Raw genomic sequence first — 21,034 nt, forward strand, 5'->3', positions numbered from 1 at the left:
AGAAGGCTCAATGTGGATCAAATCTCAATTCTTCCCAAAACTGAGCCCTAGATTGAACATATTCCCAATCATAACCCACCAAGCTGACTGTTTTTAGAAACTAGGAAGCTAATTCTGAAATTTATATAGAATTTTAAAAGAACTAGGATATCGAAATCAATCTTTTCTAAGAACAAGAATGGAACACTTGTACCATCTAACTTGAAGACTTCCTGTAAGGCTACAGTGATCAATGGAGTGCAATACTTGCATAAAGAACAACAAAGTCAATGGAACAGAACAGAAAGCTCAAAATAGATGCATACTTACAGACAATCATTCGATATCTGATAATAGCACTAAGGCGTTCCAACGGGGGTAGGAAAGTCTTTTTAACAAACAGTGCTGGAAGAATTAAGCCTCAGTAGTAAAACTACAAACAACCCAAATATAAAGATGGGCAATTGATTTAGTGGGTACTTTACAAAGATATACAAATGCAAGCAAGTATATGAAGAAGATTTCAACACATCAGTTATCAAGGAAAATGTATATTAGATCACAACGAAATATCCCTGCAAGTCACCAGATGGCTAAAATTAAAAAGACTGACGCCAAATGTTGTTGAGGATGTGGAACAATTAAAACTATCATATATTTTTGGTGGAGATGTAAAATGTGCAACTACTTTAGATCAGCAATTTTCAACCTTTTTCATCTCATGGCATATATAAACTAATTATGAAAATTCTATAGCACACCAAAAATATATATCTTTTGCTGATCTGATCAAAAATAGGTACAATTTTGATTCATTCACATCAGAAAGCTATTATTGTGTTTGCTGTTGTCATTTTTTTATTTGACAATCTAAGGGAAAAGAGGTCAGTGCCCCTGACTAAATAGTCAGGTATTGCATGTTTTAAAAATTCTTGCAGCATAAGTTGAAAATCTCTGCTTTTGTGGAAGGTTTGGCAATTTCCTCTAAAACTGAATATACACTTACCTATTATTAAAACTCCACTCTTTGATATTGACCTAAGGTAAATTAAAGTCTATGTTCACAAAAAGACTTGTTCAAGAATGTTCATAGCAACTCACTCATATATTCATAACCTGGAAAGAGCACAGGTGTCTATCAATAGAAACTGCATAAACAAACTGATAGATTCATACATTAGAATATCACTCCGCAAGAAATAGAAAAGAACTACTGATAAACTCAAGAACTGATTAACCTAAAAAACAGATACAAAGTGAAGGAAACCTGACACAAAAGAGTATGTAGTGTATGATTCTATTTATGAAGTTCTTGAACTTGAATTGGTTTACTCTGGTGGGTATTTGCTTGAAAGGGGGATATAGAATCTTCCCCAGGCTGCAGAATGTAGCTGGCACAAGTGTACACAGATGTTGGAACTCATGGAAATGTACACTTAAGATACATACGTCTTATGTAAATACATACATAAATTTTACCTTAAGATTTTTACTTAAGAGTCATAAACTTTGAATTCTAGTAATGATATATGCCAAAATAGTTAGAGGAAAGCCTAGTGATGTCTACAATTTACTTTAAAATGTATCCACAAATCAGATGATTCAGAGATGGAGAGAGTAATAGAATTGTGAACAGTGGTGGGTGTGCGAGTGTTCACTGTAGGTTCATTTTAACTTTCCTGTGTAATTAAACATTTTCAAAATGATAGGTTCAATTAGAAAAAAACATCTTAAGAATGATTCGAGGAGTGACGTCACGGAAATGGCGCCGTGAGCAGCGCGTCCGACAGATCTCCCCAAAATCACAACAAATTTATCAACTAGAAACAGGAAAATTTATCCTCGGAGCATTCCGGAGTTCCACACAAACTGAAAGCGAAAGGACTGTTATCATTTGAATCTGAGAGACGAGGGTGTGGAGGAAGCTACCGCAGGGACGTTCATTCAAGCCGCTAGGAAGTGCGCCTGTGGTGAGTCAGCCCACACTCGGGAGCCGCGAGCAGCCGCCGCGAGCAGCCGCAGGCGCGCGCCCGGTTCGGTTGCAGAGCGAGCACCGCCCACACTCCGGAGCGGCGAACAGCCGCTGACGCGCCCGGTCCGGTTGCAGAGCGAGCACCGCCCACACTCCGGAGCGGCGAGCAGCCGCTGGCGCACCCGGTCCGGTTGCAGAGCGAGCACCGCTAACGTTCCCAGCGGCCCGCGCACTGCGAGTGAGAGTCGCCAGCCACCAGTGCCCGGAGCACCCCATTCGCGCGTGTACCCTGGGCATTCCACGCGCCCAGAGCGCCCTGCTGGCCCGCACACCCAGGGTGCCCCATCATCCTGCGCCCGGTGCGCCCCAGCCGCCAGCAGCGGGGGGAGCGGGAGAGGCCCCAGGGCGGTATTCCCTACTTGGGAGATTCTCTCCGTGGGCGGGGCACCTCACCCAGCCATTCAAGCTAACAATCAAGCGTTGGGGGAGGGGCGCGCGCAGGCAGCCTGAAATACCTTCGGGAGCACAGCTGCGACCCAATCACTGAAATTAGCTAAACCCATGAAATCTGCGCACCCTCGTTCTAATTGATAAGATCTCTCTCAGTTCAGCGACCCAAGACAAGAGGCGTGATATTTTTTAGTGCCTCTCGCTAAAGGGGCGGGGGCAACTTCTGATTGATAGAGCCTCCATATTCAGGGATAAACGCTAACAAGAAGGACTTGGCAGATAATAAGATCTATACTACACTAGTCGCAAGCAGAGACTAGTGCCTCTTCTTCCCAGCCGAAACAGGCTACAAAGTGTGGAAAGCCTGGGTTGAGAGGTCCAACTGAATGCTAGGCGCTGAACAGTCACCTTGACAACAATTGACTCCCACCCCCGCCTGATTACACTGGAGGCCCTGACTGCCAGAGCCTTTCCCAAAGCCTTGCACTGAGTGGGGATAGAGTGGGGATTTCCCAGCTCTCTGAGCCTCTTACTCCCCAGGCAGAAGCAGTTGCAGCCTTATAGCTGGATCACCAGGCTGCTAATTCAGGAAGGGGGGACTAGGAGAGAGAATCCAGGAAAGCAAACTCTCTCATCGTTGGACCCTGCAAACGCCAACAAGCCTTGACTACCAGCAAGACTAAAGCCAATTATATGACATTGCCATAGAATCCCATCAACTGCAAATCCCTGCCTAAGTGTGACACAGGGGCAGAGCCTGGGGTAGAGTCACCGACCAGGAAGAGGGAGAGAAAAGAAAAAGGAAGAAGTTAACATCTCAAAATCAAGAAAAATCCACAGACTTTACAACTTGTTCCACTAATTTTTTTTTTGTTGTTGTTGTTGTTGTTTGTTTCTTCTATCTTATTGCCTTTATTTCCTCCACCTCGGTCCTTCTATTCTCTGCCCATCTTATGCTTCCCTTTTCTTGAACTACACTACCCATAAGTGTTACATTTTATTTCTCTTCTTCATCCTCACCCTCCTTTAAGGTTATACTCCAAAACACTTAACTCTCACTCTCTCCTCTTTTGTTTTATTTTGTTTTGCTTTATCTTGTTTTTTTCTCTCCCTTTTTTATTTCTTCCTTCGTTTTTCTCTTTTTCTTATTTTTTCCTTTCTATTCGTTTTTTCTTTTCTCGTTTTACTTTCATCCCATTTAATCCTCAATCACGAACAAATTAGTTAATTTGGGACTCAAGGCTTTTTTTGGCTTTATTTTTCTTTTTCGCTTTTGTTTTTGTTTTTTTTCTTGTTTGTTTATTTTTGTGGCATTTTGGGTCCTCCCAACCCAAGGTCTCCATTGTATTTGGTCTTCGCTCCACTTAATACAACAGATTTTTACTTATCATTTTTATTTTTTTCTTCTTTATTATTCTTTTTTTTGTCCTTTTTTCTGGTTCCCTCTTATCCCTCTCATTATATCTCTTAGTTGACCATCACTCACAAGCAAATCATCTTATGCTTGTCTAAGATTTTCTTCCTTTTTTTTTTGCATTTAGTAGGTCCCTACTCCCCTTTTTTTGCCCCTTTGAACTCTTCACCCCAAATCAGGCCCTCCATTATAGGCACGATATTTCCCTGAGGAGGGGAGAGGAGGGAAAGAGAAGAAAGAAAAAAAAGGGGGAAATAATAAATTATTACTGTTTTTTTTTGTGGGGTGTTTTACCTTTTTTTTTTTTTTTTTTTTTTTACTTTTTACTCTTTATTAATTCTAATTAGTGCTATCAACAAGACCACCCTCAGATGCCAATAAGAAAGAGGAAATCGAATATTATGGATACAAAAGAAAGAGAGGTAACACAAATAGATGTGGAAAAATCTATGGAGAAAAGATTTAACATATTGGAAGCCTTGGAGCTAAATGACAGAGAATTTAAAATAGAAATCTTAAAAATACTCAGAGATATACAAGAAAACACAGAAAGGCAATATAGGGAGATCAGAAAACAACTCAATGAACACAAAGAATATATTACCAAGGAAATTGAAACTATAAAAACAAATCAAACAGAAATGAAAAACTCAATTCACGAGCTGAAAAACGAGGTAACAAGCTTAGCTAGCAGAACAGCCCAGATTGAAGATAGGATTAGTGAAATAGAAGACAAACAACTTGAGGCACAACAGAGAGAAGAAGAAAGAGACTCAAAAATAATAAAAAACGAGAAAGCCCTAAAGGAATTGTCTGACTCCATCAGAAAGAATAACATAAGAATAATAGGTATATCAGAGGGAGAAGAGAAAGAAAATGGAATGGAGAATATACTCAAACAAATAATAGACGAGAACTTCCCAAGCCTGTGGAAAGAACTAAAGCCTCAAATTCAAGAAGCAAACAGAACACCGAGTTTTCTTAACCCCAACAAACCCACTCCAAGGCACATCATAATAAAGATGACACAAACCAATGACAAAGAAAAAATTCTCAAGGCAGCCAGGGAAAAGAAGAGTACAACATATAAAGGAAGGCCTAATAGATTATCATCAGATTTCTCAGCAGAAACTCTACAAGCTAGAAGAGAGTGGACCCCAATATTTAAAGCCCTGAAAGAGAGGAACTTTCAGCCACGAATACTATACCCATCAAAGCTATCCTTCAAGTATGAAGGAGATATAAAAACATTCACAAATTCAGAAAAGGTGAGAGAATTTATCAACAGAAAGTCCACTCCAGGAAATACTAAAGGGGGTTTTCCAACCAGATTCAAAGAACAAAAGAAAACAACACCACAAGTAACAGCTCCACCAAGAACACAATAAAACCAAACTTAAACTGTGACAACAAAGGAAAAAAAGGGGGGAGAGGATGGAGATTAACAGTAGCAAAGGACGATGAAGTGCAGAAATACTTATAAGATAGGGTACTACAATGAATATGGTAGGTACCCTTTTCATTACTTAATAGTAACCACCCTAGAAAAAACCACCACAAAAACACGTGACTTAAAAAAGGTAGCAACAGAGGAAAGAAGTATGGAACACAAACAAACAAAAACAAATGGTAGAAAAACAAAAGAGAAGAATCAAACTAGATACAAAACTAACAGAAAGCAATTTATAAAATGGCAGTAGGGAACCCACAAGTGTCAATAATTACACTAAATGTAAATGGATTAAACTTACCAATAAAAAGACACAGAGTAGCAGAATGGATTAAAAAAGAAAATCCAACTATATGCTGCCTACAAGAAACACATCTAAGCAACAAGGATAAAAACAAATTCAAAGTGAAAGGCTGGAAAACAATACTCCAAGCAAACAACACCCAAAAAAAAGCAGGTGTAGCAATACTCATATCTGATAATGCTGACTACAAGACAGAAAAAGTACTCAGAGACAAAAATGGTCATTTCATAATGATTAAGGGGACACTGAATCAAGAAGACATAACAATCCTTAATATATATGCACCAAACCAAGGAGCACCAAAATATATAAGACAGCTACTTATTGACCTTAAAACAAAAACTAACAAACATACAATCATACTTGGAGACCTCAATACTCCGCTGACGGCTCTAGATCGGTCATCCAAACAGAGAATCAATAAAGAGATAGTGGCCTTAAACGAAATACTAGAACACCTGGATATGATAGACATCTACAGGACACTTCATCCCAAAGCGACAGAGTATACATTTTTCTCTAGTGTACATGGAACATTCTCAAGAATTGACCATATGTTGGGCCACAAAGACAAGATCAGCAAATTTAGAAAAATTGAAATTGTACCAAGCATATTTTCTGATCATAAAGCCTTGAAACTAGAATTCAACTGCAAAAAAGAGGGGGAAAAACCCACAAAAATGTGGAAACTAAACAACATACTTCTAAAAAATGAATGGGTCAAAGAAGAAATAAGTGCAGAGATCAAAAGATATATACAGACAAATGAAAATGAAAATACGACATATCAGAATCTCTGGGATGCAGCAAAAGCAGTAATAAGAGGAAAGTTCATATCACTTCAGGCCTATATGAACAAACAAGAGAGAGCCGAAGTAAACCACTTAACTTCACACCTTAAGGAACTAGAAAAAGAAGAACAAAGACAACCCAAAACCAGCCGAAGAAAGGAGATAATAAAAATCAGAGCAGAAATAAATGAAATAGAGAACAGAAAAACTATAGAAAAAATCAATAAAACAAGGAGCTGGTTCTTTGAAAAGATCAACAAAATTGACAAACCCTTGGCAAGACTCACCAAGGAAAAAAGGCACAGGACTCAAATAAATAAAATCCAAAATGAAAGAGGAGAGATCACCACAGACATCATAGATATACAAAGAATTATTGTAGAATACTATGAAAAATTATATGCCACCAAATACAACAATCTAGAAGAAATGGATAAATTCCTAGAACAATACAACCTTCCTAGACTGAGTCATGAAGAAGCAGAAAGCCTAAACAGACCAATCAGCAGGGAGGAAATAGAAAAAACTATTAAAAACCTCCCCAAAAATAAAAGTCCAGGCCCAGACGGTTATACTAGTGAATTCTATCAAACATTCAAAGAAGACTTGGTTCCTATTCTACTCAAAGTCTTCCAAAAAATTGAAGAAGAAGCAATACTTCCAAACACATTTTATGAGGCCAACATAACCCTCATACCAAAACCTGGCAAGGATGGCACAAAGAAAGAAAACTACAGACCAATATTTCTAATGAATACAGATGCTAAAATTCTAAACAAAATACTGGCAAACCGAATACAACAACATATTAAAAAAATAATACATCATGATCAAGTGGGATTCATCCCAGAATCTCAAGGATGGTTCAACATACGCAAAACGGTTAACGTAATACACCATATCAACAAAACAAAGAACAAAAACCACATGATCTTATCAATAGATGCAGAAAAGGCTTTTGATAAAATACAACACAATTTTATGTTTAAGACTCAACAAAATGGGTATAGAAGGAAAATATCTCAACATGATAAAGGCCATATATGATAAACCATCAGCCAACATCCTATTAAACGGCATAAAACTGAGGACCTTCTACCTTAAATCAGGAACAAGACAGGGTTGTCCACTCTCTCCACTCTTATTTAACGTGGTGCTAGAAGTTCTGGCCAGAGCCATCAGACAAGACAAAGAAATAAAAGGCATCCATATCGGAAAAGAAGAAGTAAAGGTATCACTTTTTGCTGATGATATGATCCTATACATCGAAAACCCGAAGGACTCCACAAAAAGATTATTAGAAACAATAAACCAATACAGTAAGGTCGCAGGATACAAAATTAACATACAGAAGTCCATAGCCTTTCTCTATGCCAACAATGAAATATTAGAAAACGAACTCAAAAAAATAATCCCCTTCACGATTGCAACAAAAAAAATAAAATACCTAGGAATAAACATAACAAAGAATGTAAAGGACCTATATAATGAAAATTACAAAGCATTGTTAAGGGAAATCGAAAAAGATACAATGAGATGGAAAAATATTCCTTGTTCTTGGATAGGAAGAATAAATATAATCAAAATGGCCATATTACCCAAAGCAATATACAAATTTAATGCAATTCCCATCAAAATCCCTATGAGATTTTTTAAAGAAATGGAACAAAAAATCATCAGATTTATATGGAACTATAAAAAACCCCGAATAGCCAAAACAATCCTAAGGAAAAAGAATGAAGCTGGGGGCATTACAATACCTGACTTTAAACTATATTATAGGGCCACGATAATCAAAACAGCATGGTATTGGCAGAAAAATAGACACTCAGACCAATGGAACAGAATAGAAAGCCCAGAAATAAAACCACATATATATGGTCAAATAATCTTTGATAAAGGGGCCAACAACACACAATGGAGAAAAGAAAGCCTCTTCAACAAATGGTGTTGGGAAAACTGGAAAGCCACATGCAAAAGAATGAAACTCGACTACAGCCTGTCCCCGTGTACTAAAATTAATTCAAAATGGATCAAAGACCTAAATATAAGACCTGAAACAATAAAGTACATAGAAGAAGACATAGGTACTAAACTCATGGACCTGGGTTTTAAAGAACATTTTATGAACTTGACTCCAATGGCAAGAGAAGTGAAGGCAAAGATAAATGAATGGGACTACATCAGAATAAAAAGTTTTTGCTCAGCAAGAGAAACTGATATAAAAATAAACAGACAGCCAACTAAATGGGAATTGATATTTTCAAACAACAGCTCAGATAAGGGCCTAATATCCAAAATTTACAAAGAACTCATAAAACTCAACAACAAACAAACAATCCAATAAAAAAATGGGAAGAGGACATGAATAGACACTTCTCCCAGGAAGAAATACAAATGGCCAACAGATATATGAAAAGATGCTCAGCTTCATTAGTTATTAGGGAAATGCAAATCAAAACTACAAGGAGATACCACCTCACCCCTGTTAGATTAGCTATTATCAACAAGACGGGTAATAGCAAATGTTGGAGAGGCTGTGGAGAAAAAGGAACCCTCATTCACTGTTGGTGGGACTGTAAAGTAGTACAACCATTATGGAGGAAAGTATGGTGGTTCCTCAAAAAACTGCAAATAGAACTACCTTATGACCCAGCAATCCCTCTACTGGGTATATACCCCAAAACCTCAGAAACATTGATACGTGAAGACACATGTAGCCCCATGTTCATTGCAGCACTGTTCACAGTGGCCAAGACATGGAAACAACCAAAAAGCCCTTCAATGGAAGACTGGATAAAGAAGATGTGGCACATATACACTATGGAATACTACTCAGCCATAAGAAATGATGACATCAGATCATTTACAGCAAAATGGTGGGATCTTGATAACATTATAAGGAGTGAAATAAGTAAATCAGAAAAAAAAACAAGAACTACATGATTCCATACATTGATGGAACATAAAAATGAGACTAAGAGACATGGACAAGAGTGTGGTGGTTACCAGGGGTGGGGGGAGGGAGGACAGGGGGAGAGTTAGGGGGAGGGGGAGGGGCACAGAGAACTAGATAGAGGATGGCGAAGGACAATCTGACTTTGGGCGAGGGGTATGCAACATAATCTAATGACAAAATAACCTAGACATGTTTTCTTTGAATATATGTACCCTGATTTATTAATGTCATCCCATTACCATTAATAAAAATTCATTTAAAAAAAAAAAAAAGAATGATTCACAATAAGTAAATAATGTTAAAAGACAAAACGAAGAAAGCAACCCCAGTTTCACATTATTAGCTACATGAACTTGAAAAAGTTTTTTAAATAAACAGTCTAGATCTTAATTTTCTCATTTATAAAACATAAACAATAAATAACACCTACTCTTTAGGATTGCTAAAGGATCATCCTTGCTAATATGTATAAAGAACAGTTCCTGGGATAAATAAGCACTTACTAAATGCTGTAGCTACTATTTTTAGTGAGCATGGACTGCCTGTGGCCATAAACCCACAAAAAGAAAATATTTCTGAAACAGAAGAGGAGGCCAATGTCTGCGCTTTGTGGAGGCAGTTGCTATGTTTGTTCCATAGATAAAACCTGACTCACTGTGAGTTTTTCTCTGGGTGAACGTCATTTATTGGGACTCCTAAGTTAATGAGCTAGCAGAAAGGAAATATTATATTTTCTAAAGCCTATAAAACATATTTTTAGAAATGATATTTCCTTGACTTTCATTCTGGGGAAATGCTAGCACATGGCATGGTGTAAGCTGGGGCTGGAAGAGAAACCAGCCAGATGCCACAGCCTTAATCAGCGTGGGCTTTGGAGAGGAGACGGGAAACATGAACACGGAGTGTGTGTCTCCCACACCCTTCCCACCTGGGATGCAGCCCACTGAAGTTACCGGCTTTTTGGAAAGACACCTTTGTAGGTCACCTTTAATTAACTTTCTTATTTATTTGTTTATCAAAAATTTAAATCACAGCCTACTTGGGCAGAGTTCTATGCATGCCCTCTAAGACCTAAGCAAAATGAAGCTCGGAAAGGTAATTTTAAGGGAAAAAAAAAGTTCTAAATGAAGTGTAAAGAGAGATTAATACTGCCACCTCCTTCTTCAATACCTGTTTTAAAAATGCAATTTTAGCATTTTCAATCAATAAAGCAACAGCATATTTTTACAAGTGACAGAAATTCTCAGAGGTACAAAGGTAACAGAATTTATGTGGATTATGACTTAGTTTGCTGAGAAGTACACAGTAAAATAATATTTTTATAAATTATATTTCTAAAGCACTAATAAATGTCAGTTTTATAAGTAGATATTTTAAATGCCAGTGGAGTTTCTTAATATGATATCCTTTCATTTCAATTCAGTAATGTTTCTATAAGAAAAACTGAGTGCTGGGATACTGAAAACTGTTTCATCCTTTTATGACTGCTGTCCTTTGGGTTGTCAGATATAAATACTGGAGATAATTATAAAAAGTGTGATTAGTGTATTTTTACCCAGGATTTTAAAACAACAAAATACTGCTTTAAATTAAAGGAAAAGTACATACCATTCCCTTAACTCATCTTTATTTTGGGATTATGCATTCTCTACCAAATTTAGGATGTGGTTTCTAACAGTGACAGCATTGCTCAGTTAATAGCAGTTTTGTATGTAAAAATTTTCAAATGAATGAAAATGTTCTTAGGCATTTTCTCTGGAAACTTTTGCTTACAGTATTTATTCAAATGTTGTCCATATTTTCAGGATAGAATTTAGAAAAATATCTTTCTATAAAAAGATGTTCCCTATTGTCAATTTAAAAAGGAACTCCTTCCCTTCCCTCCTGCACGCACATCCACGCACAAACCCTGTGCTATCCATACAAGCTAAAGAAACAAGTAAAGAAACGCTGGCGGCCAGCCAAATTCTGGGATCATAGCAAAGAGAAAGCTGGTCAGCAGTCACCTCTCTTTCACCCTTATCTTTTCCTCCCACTGATCGCTCCCGGGCTAGGGGGGCTGGGATGTCGGCACTCTGTGGCCGCTTTCTTGAGTGGAGACATAAGCTCTGAGTCTGGTGCTCTGCACTTCAATGCCATATTATTCTTCTCCTTGAGTGGAACCTTACTGTTAAGAGGAAATAAAATGTGACATGTGACTGAAAACTGACATTAGAAAATCATCCTTCTGGTTTTCACTACCAAGATCCTTATCCCTGTAATCTTAAAGCATCCTTTCAGTTGAAATAGTAATGGATTTGTCAAAGAAGTACATTAGGGGACCTATATTCAATGAGAGTTTACCGCTGACTTGAGGTGTATCTACTATTTTCTTAATTAATGCATGTTGCTTAGGAGGATTCTGTAATTCCTCCCTGTGCGGATCACCACAGAGTAAATTATTAGGGGCAAATTAGGGATTCATGAAGCAGTACAGAGGTTTTTGCTGTTCTTTGATTGAGGTTTTATTAGCTACAAGATGATACTACTGTATTTACTTGAGAGTGTATAACTGTCTTTGAAATTAATCATTACCTAATTCCGGCAAGGGTGCTCGCTTTTGTTTACCCAAATTAGAGAGGCTTCCCTATATTAATTTTGCCTCTTTCGCAAGCATCCTTGAGATTCTTTGTTCTTAATTATTTATGTCTATGTCTCAAGTATTAAGAGCACACTGAAATGATTAATTTTTCTAAGTTACTAACACATTAGCTTTATTTACTGCCTGACCTGTTAACCGCATTTTGTCTTCAACAGTTTCTGAAATCATGCATTGCCTATCTTTAAATTTTGCACAGTTGTATTTGTAGTAAAGAATCCAAATTCGGGTTTCAATTTATTCAAAATGAATTTTCTGACCTTTTAACCCGAATTAAAATCCACACTTACACCCTGGCAGGTGGTTCAGTGGATAAAACATCAACTCAGCACAGCAGAGGTTGTGGGTTCGACTCCAGGTAAGGACATGTAGAAGAAGCAATCAATAAGTACACAACAAATGGAACAACTAAGTGGAACGACGAGATGATGCTTCTCTCTTTCTCTTTCTCCATCCCCCACCTTTCTCTCTCTTTCTCTCAGAAAGCAATGGAAATAAAAAAAACCACATATTTTCTCACTCTTCTCTATTCCAGTTTGAATTTTAATAGCTATTTTCTCAAGTCATGCTTGAAAAACTTATAATCCAACATCATAACTAGTCTTATTTCTGCTAAGCCACTGTTGGCCTAATTACCTTTCCTTAAAAATATTTACCTGAAACCTATGTACTCTTATTAATCAAGGCCATTCCATTAAATTAAAATTTCTAAAAAAAATAAAAAAAATAAAAATCTATGGACCTTGATATAAAGAAATAGAACAGAAAATGTAAAAGGATGACAGTAGGCCTATTATGGGACACATTTCCTCATTTTCCACTGTGGCTTGATCTCTGTGGCTGCTGTCAGAACCAGCTGCACTCACCCCAGCTCCTGGGGGCGGGGTGTGCAGAGGACGGGAGCCAAAGGCAAGGAGGCAGCCGACCTGGTGGTAACTGAGCTGAGACCCAACACAGCAACCTGGAAGTAGACAGGTAGATTCAGCAGCTATTTGATTTTTCTAAAGTAAAAGCAACCTGAAATAAAGAAGGTACAATTTGTTGAAATTCTATCACACTTACTAACAAGTAAGCCAAGTGAGAAACCAAGGCTATCTGTGGATCTGTCGTTATATGGGCATTAATAAAACCGTACACTGCTCTTAGAATGTAGTGTTAATAATGCCACACTGGAAATTTTAGTACTACCAGAACAAATTCTACTGAAAATTATATGTGACGAAGACTGAGAAGCATTTCTCTGCTGACTCCACACACACACCAAGCCTGAAGACTCAGTATGGTGATGCACAGCAGCAGCTCCGGGGGCCATGTGCAAGGATTCTGACAGAAAACCGATTTTCTGAGGGCTCACAAAAGTGTGCTAAAAACTAAACTTGGCACAAATCATAGCTGAGTAGAACTGCATCAAAAAACATAAAAATAAAGATTAAGGGGGTAAAAACCCTACCAATTTGACTTGCAGAAATGAACAGAACATTGCTTGCAATGGAGACGAAAGGAAATTTTCAATACTTATTAATCTCAGATAGAAAATTATATTTGGCCAGAGGTAAGATCACTTACAGTCTAATAATTTCCAGTATCTTGAAGGGAATAAATAATTTAAAAGACTGAGAATTAAACCCAGGAAGGGCTCCATCAATTCTAAAAAAAATTGCTTTTTCTCTCAAACTTTTCAATTTGCATATTTTTAGTGGTGTCAAGCGGCTCAGCCCACTATCATACACAGAAATATAAATGACCAAAAAGAAAACCTCCATCTCTACAGTAACAAAACAGAACAGAATTTGAGAAAAGTCTATACTCTAAGATAGCAAGTTCTTATAACTTTAAAGGAGTGCACACTTATTTTTTAGAGCCCTAAATAATCTGGGACTCTTAACCAGAGACTTCAATTTTAACAACTCTTGTGAACTGATGCTTTCAGTTAACTCTGATCTTTCATTTGTTTTTAGACTTCAGTTTTCAATCATAGGAAGTCTAAATGTTGAAGTTAAGTGTTCTAGTAGATGACAGATGATTGCTAAAATACTTCCAAGTCAAATGGTCATTTAACATCTACAAATATTTATTACTGAAATCTCTACAGATTTTTATACTTTGTTTATGCATTCAATTATTCAACAAAGATTTTTAGTACACGGTAGGCAACATATTCACAAAACACCCCTAAAATCTACCAGAAAGGACAAATACATATTTACTTGAGAATTTTGATACCTTCCAAGTTTTGAAGGCACTAGCGTCTAAACAACATTTAATTTGAGACAAATCTTGAAATTGTTAACATTGTACCTGACTCATGGACACCAAGAGAACCTCAGTGTCAAAGGATTGGAGATAATCCCTCTTCCTCCTTTCATTTTCTCTTCCTGTCTTTGTTTTATTTCTTTTATCTTTCCCTCACTTTTTAGACACATGACACTTGATTAAGATGGAACAATTAAAGCCACATTAGAAATGTCTCACAGGAAAAATCAGTAGGAAAGATCAGAGGAACATCTAATAGTAACAACAAGACAAAATAGAAACCTATGTTGGCAAGAAGAAAATAAGAGACTTTTTAGTTTAATTTAGACAACAAATATTTCCCAAATGCCTATCCTACGGCAGGCAGGAAACAGCAATACCACATTGGATATGCAGATATCTACTGCGAACAATGAGATGGGTGCAGGAAGATGGTTGTCCAGAAAAAGAAAAAAAGACTGCTGAATGTTCTGTTATGAAAAGGTAGATATACTTTATTTGTGGAAGACTATATAACAATTAACTACTAAGAATGATCTCATCTATGTAAAGTTAAAAATAATATTCTCTCTCTACAGGTATATATAAGTTATGGGTATATTAGACATATATATATATATATATAGCTATAAAGCAAGATATATCCATAACTAATATTTATATTATATTATATTACTCCTGATAGGAAGGATAGCTAGTTTTTTTTTTTTACTAGAGATCCAAAGCAAATACGGTGGTATCGATATTTTAAAATTTGGGTGTGGGACCTGACCAATGGTAGCGCAGAGGATAGAGTGTCAGCCTTCGACACTGAGGTCCCAGGTTCAAAACCCTGAGGTCACCAGCTTAAGCGTGGGATCATCAACATGATGTCAAAGTCCTGGCTTGAGCCCAAAGGACTCTGCCTGGCTTGAAGCCCAAGGTCACTGGCTTCAGTCCAAGGTTGCCAGCTTTAGCCAATGGTCAAGGCATGTATGAGAAGCAATCAATGGACAACTAAAGTGATTCAATGATGAGTTGATGCTTCTCATCTCTCTTCCTTCTTGTCTTTCTCCCTCTCCCCACCCCCTTTTCCCTGCTAGTAAACTAAACTAAATAAAATAAAATATGGAAGTGGGTACACAGGTTTATTTTTTTCTGTAAGACTAAACTACTTCATAATAAAAGTTAAACTGAAATGAATATTGTATAACTGCAATACAAAATATTTTAATTAAAAATTAATATATTGCCTGACCAGGCAGTGGCGCAGTGGATAGAGTGTCGGACTGGGATGTGAAGGACCCAGGTTCAAGACCCCAAGGTCGCCAGCTTGAGTGCGGGCTCATCTGGTTTGAGCAAAGCTCACCAGCTTGGACCCAAGGTCACTGGCTTGAGCAAGGGGTTACTCAGTCTGCTGAAGGCCCACGGTCAAGGCACATATGAGAAAGCAATCAATGAACAACTAAGGTGTCACAACAAAAAACTAATGATTGATGCTTCTCATCTCTCCATTCCTGTCTGTCTGTCCCTATCTATCCCCCTCTCTGACTCTCTCTCTGTCCCTGTAAAAAAATAGAAATAAAAAAAAAATATATATATATATTAAAAATATCTTATGGTTTAAATGAAGAATGCTATAGAAATTTAGGTGATTAGAAGGAGCTGTTCAAATAAGTCCAATTTTCTTACTTTGAGCCCAGAACATACAAGGCTGGTTATTTTCCATCTTTAAAAAGAGGAAAAAGAGAGAGTTAATGTGGGAGAAAAGACTGTTCCTGATATGATAATGATAAGTCAGTGACAATTTTGCAAATGGATGGTTATTTCCAGATGGAAGTGAATTATCTGAACATAATTATACTGAATCCTATAGCTTTAAAAGACTGCTTCGACTTCCGTCCCGTCCATGCAGGTTAACCCTTTTCTCCTCAGAGGGTGTGGATGTGAGGTTTGAGAGACACAGCTAATGGAAGCCACATTTTGATTATTCCTAAAAATGTATATATTAGAATGGGGATCTTGAAATAACAATCTGCACATTTAAAGTATTGATTAGCTGTGTAATTGATTTTTTTTTAAAAAAAAAAACCCTCACTTAAGACTTCCTTTTCTTTTAAAATTGCCAATAAACATTTTTAATGTAATTCTGAGCAGCTTGCTGGATACTTGGGGTCTCAAGCAGGAAGGAAACCCGTAAACATTTTATTAACTTTGGATCATACGTAATTCATAGAATTAATAGCAAGGGGCCAGAGGCTTTTGTTTCTATTTTTGTTTTGTCATGTGGTAAATAAGTCTGAAACATTTCACTAGTGAAGCAAGAGTCGCTTGAGACATATTGATAAACATGAGGAGTGGAAATACATCATATAAACAAGTGATATTACATAGCACACATTTTTCTGAGGAAACAGTCTCCATGCATGAGAATTAGATCTATATCCACAGTAAGAGGGCATATTGACCTATAATTTTCAATATTACATCCTTGTATTTTTTTATTATATGCTATTTTTCAACTAGTAGAGGAACATGGTCTCATAAAGCTAATATTTATTCTTCCATGTTTATAGAGCTAGGAGTGCATTTCAGGAAATGAGAAAGTATGAGAAGTCAAATATAACTTGGTGTCTTGTGCACAAAGAAAGACAGGACAGGAAAATCACCATGTTTTAAAAAAAACCTGACTCAGGGAACTGTCATAAGGCTTTAAATAATTTAATAACACAAGATAAGAAAAGCCTTTGATGTTATTATTTCTCTCTCCATAAATGCAGCCTTTTTTTTTCCGGGATGATAAACGTTACCATGTAGGAGTCTTCAGTCTTCGTTTTACTAGAAAGCACAGAAAAGTCCTTTCATCCAGTTTTCATTTCTCAACTCTGCTCTTACTGGGTGTGTTTTGTGGAAGGTGAGGCTGATAATAAGAGTAATTCACTGTAATTGATGAGGTAACCCTGCTTGGAATTATATCTTCAAGTCATGAATTCTTCTTATTTTGCTATTAAGTAAACTCTGTACTAGGGAATTCAATGAATTCTTATGCTAAATTCAAAGAAACTAGTAGTATATGAGAATTTGCATTTCCATGGACCGACTGTACCTATACTATCATAAATGTCTCAAGAGATCAGAGTCTGAACAAAGCTTTTGTGGGAGAAATTTCTTGAGCTAAATTGTTCCTAAGTCCTTTCCTTTTCATTTATAACTTTATTTTGAAACTTTGGAAGGACCCAGAGAAATAAAAGTCATTCCCTGTTCTCCGCATGCAGGAAGGAGCAGGTGGGCCGCCACCAAGTAGGTGAGGGCACAGACAGCAACGCAGACTGCGAGGCAGGTGGGAGGTGGGGTTACCGGCTGCGGGAGAGTTTCAGCCGCAGCCAGCTCCCCAGGAGCGCCCCACTAGCTGATCCTCAGCTTTCTGTGACGCGGAGTGGTTGAAACTAGGAGGAATGGTGAAAAAGGCCTTCCTTTGTTAGCCACCTTTTCCAGTTTTCTCTCAGATGCCAGATTTTCTGCTCCTTTCTCAGTGACTGCACTGGTACCTTTACAACATCAGCACCCCCCTCCCCATTTCATCTGGGGTCCAGGCTCTGTCTTTTCCCTAAATCTCGAGTTGTCCTCTCTCTGCTATGTTCCTGTACCAAGTTCTGATACTATCTTTCCCATATTCATGATCCCATATCAAACCTCAGTGATCTCCTTCAAGCACCAAACCAGAAATTTTGGTTTTCCAAAAAAGCATCCATATGTGCATGTTAGCGTACTTCTAATCAGCTAAAAAATAAATGTCAGCCCAGAGTAGAGGTATGATAGATTGGGAAAAATTGGTACCCAGAGTTAAAAGCTGGGGTCGAGGCCCAGCTCCAACCTTTACTCAACTATGCCAATTTCAGTATTTTCAGTTTATTTATTTTTATTTTTATATGTTTATTTTTTATTGACACTGGTTATCAAAATTATACAAGCTTCAGGTGCACAATTCTATAACACATCTCTGTACACTGTATTGGTGTTCACCACCCCAAGTCAAGTCTCTGTCCATCACCATCAGTCCTGCAGGGAAAGGGAAAGGGAGCTGAATCCAGTTATCACAATGACCAGGGACTGGGGAGCTACGGGTCTTTGGTTCTTGGGAACAAGGGCCATTAACTGTTCTAAAATGCATAGAATGATCTTGCATCATAAGTATCAGTAGTGGGCCCACTGAGAAACACCAATAGATGATTTTTAATGCTCCTCCAAAAAAGTCATAACTCTTAAACTTAAGTGGAATATACAGAACTTAGGTGACTTGGAAAGAGCTGTGAGAATAAATACATTTTTGGATCATTCAGTTTTATAGAAAAAGTTAAAAAAAATGAGTTTATTCTCCTGAAGAGAAAAAAGATGACCAGAATCCATGATGACACAGGTGGTCTCTGACCAACAAATTCTCTTCCCCTGGAAGAAGAAATAAATTGCCATTCTAGGAGGTTAGGAATTACATAGTCTTTCTTGACTACAAGGGCTAGGAAAGAAGAGTCTACATCAGGTTTCCAAAGAAAAATGAGTACCTGAGTTTGAAGGTTTGAAAACAAATAGGTTCTTATTGGTTTCAGAAAGTCCAAGCGAGATCTTGCTTATAGACTAGGGAGGGGTATTTAGGTAGCTTCCCAAGTCCTTTCCAGCGCTTCTGTTTCTATGGATACACTTAGTAAGTTTCTACACACTCCAGTATTCTACCAAATTGACAGAGAGGAGAGTTGAAGATGGAGGCACAAGTTCCCATCCTCTCCCTCCCCTAATACGTGCTGCATGCCTCACACTTGCAAGCGCGTCAATCCTGAGGCCTAACAATGAAGAGTGCAGTGGGAAAGCTGGAATCTAGCCCAGCACTGCAGTGAAATCTACTCTGATTTCTCAGTAGAAATAAAAGGAGAAAAAAAAACCCCACCACCACAGCAGAGTGCTATTAGGGGAGAAAATATTTGTCACCACAGACAGAATAAAAGGCCTACCAAATGAAATAAATGCTGGTGGAAAAAGATGTGTCATTCCAGGAAAAGGGTTGTGTTCCTTTTCCCTTGCTTGTCATTGAGCTTTTGTCCACTCAGTGTACAAACTATATTCTCTCTCGTTTATTTTTCCATCCAGGAAAGATGCATGTATCCTTTGGGTAGGTCTTTTGTCAGAAAGCACTTTCAAAATAGAAGTGTTTTACTTGTATTACCTCAACAGCAAAACTTGTATTAATACTTCCAAAATTGGTTTGCTAGCAAGCAACAATATTGTTAATATATTTTTCAAGCTGTTAATATACACAGATTAAAGAAACAACAACCTTATTCTACCATTATAAACCATACAGTGAGCGGCCCGTGGTAGAACTAAAGAAAAGCATTTTGGCTGAGACTTGCTACTTAGAAAAATGTCTTCATGATAATACTAGTCATTATTGACAAATGCAGTTTTGATTTTCCATGTTTCATAATATAAATCGGCCACAAGGTGTTAACTAACTGAAAGCACTTAACAAAATTTGATGTATGTGGACACGCAATATAAATTTATTGAATGTGTTCAGTTAGACTCTATGAATGCAGACATTTGTTTTAAGCCAATGTAAAGGATATTTTATTCTAATGTCCTTGTGACATCCCACAGAATATAAGTGTGAGAAGTAGCATATCACATTTCTTTTCATTGATGCCCATCTCCCAATGAAGTCAAAGGATTACAATCTGTGCATAATCTACTTCCAGAGTTCTTATTGTAAAAAGTAAGACTATTATCTATTTAAAAATATCCTTTAACATTAATATCTTTGGTGAAAGAAATGAAACATTAACACCAACCTTAAGATCTCCAGCAGCTCAAAAGACAAATGATACTCTTTGGGGGTTTGACGGAAACAAGGCATTCACAAAATTCTTTAAAATGGAAGCTGTTCACAGAGGAAGCCCCGTGGAAGACAGTGTGCCTCTGACATGCCAGGTGCTCCTGGAAGGAAGGCAAGCACATCATTAGATCGTGTCCAAAGCACCATCGCTGCCAATCTCAGCCTTCATGGTCAAAGAGCAGTGTATTAGCACATACTGCTATTATGAAAACAATGGTATGGTTTGCAATTCTATTAATTTTGTTCCTTCCACATCTCCTTACATATAAATGGCAGAGTGGGGAACAATCATCTTTCAGCACTGTTTTCAGAAATTTCTAAAGGTCAGAAGTATTTTACTAAGTAAGCGAAACCTGCTTTTTCCCTTATCTAAACAGGCCAGGATTGAAGAACTGTGGATGGGGGGTGGTGAGTCCAAAGGCAGCAACATCAGCATTTACCCAGGGCCCGCCTGCAGCAAGGTACTGCACAAGGGGGTTCGTATACACGGGCACTTTATCTGAAGAACAGCTCTGCAGTCGGAGAGTACTGGCTCCATTTTACAGAGGAGAAGACTCAAGTGCAGTCAGGCTAGAAGCCGGCCTATCAAAGCCCAAAAGGCCTCTGACGTGGCTCTTTCCCTCATTTCACTATGTGACTTAGAAAACTACTTTACAAACAGCACTTACAAGAGAACAGATAATGTTGAAATATATTAAATTAATTCAAATATTAATAAATTTATTTCTTAATTTGCTTTAATTTTTTTAAATCAAATTTTGCCCTATTTAGGCAAGCCTCACAGGAATAGACACCCAGCTTAAAGCAGTGCATGCTTTCTCCCACTTTTCCTCCTTATGCAAAGAGAGAGAATGAATTAGAAGCCCAGGAGCTCCCTCTGTGCTTCAGGCAGGTTTGTGCACTGTGTTCCATCAAGGAAAGCAACGCAAATGTCTTCCTATGGTCCCTTTGCAGGCCCCAC

General features: G+C 37.7%; 1 protein-coding gene across 5 annotated transcripts in view; it reads right to left on the reverse strand.

The window, feature by feature from the left end:
• The window catches only part of ENOX1 (ecto-NOX disulfide-thiol exchanger 1), a 617,728-nt gene that overhangs the window by 284,450 nt on the left and 312,244 nt on the right, over positions 1-21,034 (reverse strand). For all 5 annotated transcript variants that reach the window (XM_066380846.1, XM_066380849.1, XM_066380848.1 and 2 more), the window contains one exon: positions 20,030-20,174. The gene's annotated coding sequence lies outside the window, so the exon portion shown is untranslated. The remainder of the gene's footprint in view (positions 1-20,029; positions 20,175-21,034) is intronic.

This window comes from Saccopteryx leptura, chromosome 4 (genome assembly GCF_036850995.1).
Source record: "Saccopteryx leptura isolate mSacLep1 chromosome 4, mSacLep1_pri_phased_curated, whole genome shotgun sequence".
Classification (NCBI taxonomy): Eukaryota; Metazoa; Chordata; class Mammalia; order Chiroptera; family Emballonuridae; genus Saccopteryx; species Saccopteryx leptura.